The sequence below is a fragment of the Penaeus vannamei genome, chromosome 10 (assembly GCF_042767895.1).
Source record: "Penaeus vannamei isolate JL-2024 chromosome 10, ASM4276789v1, whole genome shotgun sequence".
Taxonomy (NCBI): Eukaryota; Metazoa; Arthropoda; class Malacostraca; order Decapoda; family Penaeidae; genus Penaeus; species Penaeus vannamei.
In genome coordinates, this window is record NC_091558.1 from 46830601 (window position 1) to 46834823 (window position 4223).

A 4223-nucleotide genomic window follows, 5' to 3' on the forward strand; every position below is an offset into this window, starting at 1 on the left:
GCGCCGTCTATGGCAGTTTGAGGCGAGACTTCAGAGACACAGGCTGAGGTCGTCGCCATGAGCCCCGAGGACCAGCGCCGTCTATGGCAGCGTGAGGCGAGACTTCAGAGACACAGGCTGAGGTCGTCGCCACGAGCCCCGAGGACCAGCGCCGTCTATGGCAGCGTGAGACGAGAGACTTCAGAGACACAGGCTGAGGTTGAGGCGAGACTTCAGAGACACAGGCTGAGGTCGTCGCCATGAGCCCCGAGGACCAGCGCCGTCTATGGCAGCGTGAGGCGAGACTTCAGTGACACAGGCTGAGGTCGTCGCCATGAGCCCCGAGGACCAGCGCCGTCTATGGCAGCGTGAGGCGAGACTTCAGTGACGCAGGCTGAGGTCGTCGCCATGAGCCCCGAGGACCAGCGTCGCCTATGGCAGCGTGAGGCGAGACTTCAGAGACACAGGCTGAGGTCGTCGCCACGAGCCCCGAGGACCAGCGTCGTCTATGGCAGCGTGAGGCGAGACTTCAGAGACACAGGCTGAGGTCGTCGCCATGAGCCCCGAGGACCAGCGCCGTCTATGGCAGCGTGAGGCGAGACTTCAGAGACACAGGCTGAGGTCGTCGCCATGAGCCCCGAGGACCAGCGCCGTCTATGGCAGCGTGAGAAGAGACTTCAGAGACACAGGCTGAGGTCGTCGCCACGAGCCCCGAGGACCAGCGTCGTCTATGGCAGCGTGAGGCGAGAGACTTCAGAGACACAGGCTGAGGTCGTCGCCACGAGCCCCGAGGACCAGCGCCGTCTATGGCAGCGTGAGAAGAGACTTCAGAGACACAGGCTGAGGTCGTCGCCATGAGCCCCGAGGACCAGCGCCGTCTATGGCAGCGTGAGAAGAGACTTCAGAGACACAGGCTGAGGTCGTCGCCACGAGCCCCGAGGACCAGCGTCGTCTATGGCAGCGTGAGGCGAGACTTCAGAGACACAGGCTGAGGTCGTCGCCACGAGCCCCGAGGACCAGCGTCGTCTATGGCAGCGTGAGGCGAGACTTCAGAGACACAGGCTGAGGTCGTCGCCATGAGCCCCGAGGACCAGCGCCGTCTATGGCAGCGTGAGGCGAGACTTCAGAGACACAGGCTGAGGTCGTCGCCATGAGCCCCGAGGACCAGCGCCGTCTATGGCAGCGTGAGAAGAGACTTCAGAGACACAGGCTGAGGTCGTCGCCACGAGCCCCGAGGACCAGCGCCGTCTATGGCAGCGTGAGGCGAGAGACTTCAGAGACACAGGCTGAGGTCGTCGCCACGAGCCCCGAGGACCAGCGCCGTCTATGGCAGCGTGAGAAGAGACTTCAGAGACACAGGCTGAGGTCGTCGCCATGAGCCCCGAGGACCAGCGCCGTCTATGGCAGCGTGAGAAGAGACTTCAGAGACACAGGCTGAGGTCGTCGCCACGAGCCCCGAGGACCAGCGTCGTCTATGGCAGCGTGAGGCGAGACTTCAGAGACACAGGCTGAGGTCGTCGCCACGAGCCCCGAGGACCAGCGCCGTCTATGGCAGCGTGAGGCGAGACTTCCGAGACACAGGCTGAGGTAGTCGCCATGAGCCCCGAGGACCAGCGCCGTCTATGGCAGCGTGAGGCGAGACTTCAGAGACACAGGCTGAGGTCGTCGCCACGAGCCCCGAGGACCAGCGCCGTCTATGGCAGCGTGAGGCGAGACTTCAGAGACACAGGCTGAGGTCGTCGCCATGAGCCCCGAGGACCAGCGCCGTCTATGGCAGCGTGAGGCGAGAATTCAGTGACACAGGCTGAGGTCGTCGCCATGAGCCCCGAGGACCAGCGCCGTCTATGGCAGCGTGAGGCGAGACTTCAGAGACACAGGCTGAGGTCGTCGCCATGAGCCCTTACCTCGGAGACAAGCGTGTATATATAAGAGATAATAATTATATATAAGATAATGTATATAAGGCGAGGCAAGCGCGGGGCATTCTCCTCTGTGGGCTTGACTCGGGGATAGGAGGAGTGAAGGGTCGGTTGTTGGTACGGGGGAGGAAGAGGAGGAGGTGGGAGAGATGGAAGAGGAGGAGGAGGTGGGAGAGGAAGAGAAGGAAAAGGAGGAGGTGGAGGAGGAGGAGGAAGAGAAGGAAAAGGAGGAGGTGGAAGTAGGGGAGGGAGGTGGTGGGGGTAGGGAAGGGAGGAGGTGGAAGAGGAGAAGGAAAAGGAGGAGTTGGAAGAGGAGAAGGAAAAGGAGAAGGTGGAAGAGAAGGAAAAGGAGGAGGAGCAGTAGGAGTTGGTAGTGGTGGAGGAGGAGGAGGAGGAGGAGGAAGGGGAAGGGGGGAGGGAGGAGAGGGTGAAGTGGAGGAGGAGAAGGAGATGGCGAAGAAGGAGAAAGAAAAAGAGGAGGAGCAGGAGACGTTGTTGGTGGAGAAGGAAGAGGAGGAGGAGGAGGACGGGAGAGGAGAAGAAGAAGGAGAACGAGGAAGAGGAGGAAAGAAAAAAAAAGAAAAAGAAGGCTGAGAAAGAGGAGGAAAAGAAGAAAAAGAGAAAGAGAAGTAGGAAGAGGAGAAAGAGGAGGAGGAGGAGGATGGGAGGATCCCTGTCAGCTGTTATGATATGAATTGAGATGCTCGCCCATGACACTTTGTTCTCCACCGAACAGTTGTGTCCGGTTTGGAGGGAGGGAGGGAGAGAGGGAGGGAGGGAGGGGGAGAGAGGGAGGGAGAGAGGGAGGGAGGGAGGGAGGGAGAGGAGGAGTGGGAGAGGGAGAGGGGACGAGGAGGAGAAAAAAAGGAGAGATGGAGAGGGGAGGGAGAAAGGGAGAGGAGGAGAGGGAAAGGGAGAGAAGAAGTGTGGAAGGGAGAGGGAAAGGGAGAGAGGGGGCTGGGAGGGAGAGAAAAAGGAGGGAGCAAGGAGAAGGGACTGGAGAGCGAGAGAGAGAGAGAGAGAGAGAGAGAGTGGGGGGGGAGGGAAATGGTGAAATAACGAGTAGGAGGGAGAAAGGGGGATAGAAATAGAGGTGAGGGGAATAAAGAACAGGATGAAGGGAACGGGAAAGGGAGACGCAAATTACAGAAGGGGGAGAGGCGAGAGTAGAGTGAGAGACAGGGAAAGGGGAGAGAAGAGAGGGTGGTAGATAGGGAGACAGGGAGTGGGGAAGGAGAGACAGAAAGAGTGAGCGAGAGGAGCGAGAGAGACGGAGAGGAGGATGAGGAGGAAGATGAGGAAGAAGAGAAGGAATAAGAAGAAAAAGAAGGAAGATGAGGAAGAGAAGAAGAAGAAGGAGGAGTAGGAAGAGGAAAAGAAGAAGGCGAAGGAGAAGGAGGAGGAGGAGAAGAAGAAGGAGGAGGAGGAAGAGAAGAAGGAGGAGGAGGAATAGAAGAAGAAGGAGGAGGAGGAGGAGGAAGAGAAAAGAAAAAGAAGAAGAAAAGGAGGAAGGAGGAAGAGAACAAAAAGAAGAAGAAGAAGGAGGAGGAGGAGGAGGATTGGAGAAAGAAGGGGAGGAAAAGCGGGTATGGTAGCAGGGAAGGAGGGAGGGGTATGGTTGCAGGGATGGGGGGGATTGGGGGATGGGGGGATGGAGGGACAGGGGGAGGGAGGTCTTAATTCCCCACACATAAAGGGTTGATGCGGGCCGAGGCAGCCCCGTGGAAGGACCCTGCCAATATGTCCCTCTCTCCCGGGGAACAAGCTGTGCCAGAGTCTCCGTCGTGGAGGTATGACAAAGGTTATTTTCTTCTGTTTTATTGCTTTTCTTCTCTTTTATTCTATCTTCGTTGTTATTGCTTTTCCTTTTTATTCTATCTTCGTTGTTATTGCTTTTCTTTTTTATTCTATCTTCGTTGTTATTGCTTTTCTTTTTTATTCTATCTTCGTTGTTATTGCTTTTCTCTTTTATTCTATCTTCGTTGTTATTGCTTTTCTTTTTTTATTCTATCTTCGTTGTTATTGCTTTTCTTTTTTGTTCTATCTTCGTTGTTATTGCTTTTCTTGTTTATTCTATCTTCGTTGTTATTGCTTTTCTTTTTTATTCTATCTTCGTTGTTATTGCTTTTTTTTATTCTATCTTCGTTGTTATTGCTTTTCTTTTTTATTCTATCTTCGTTGTTATTGCTTTTCTTTTTTATTCTATCTTCGTTGTTATTTATTCTATCTTCGTTGTTATTGCTTTTCTTTTTTATTCTATCTTCGTTGTTATTGCTTTTCTTTTTTATTCTATCTTCGTTGTTATTGCTTTTCTTTTTTATTCTA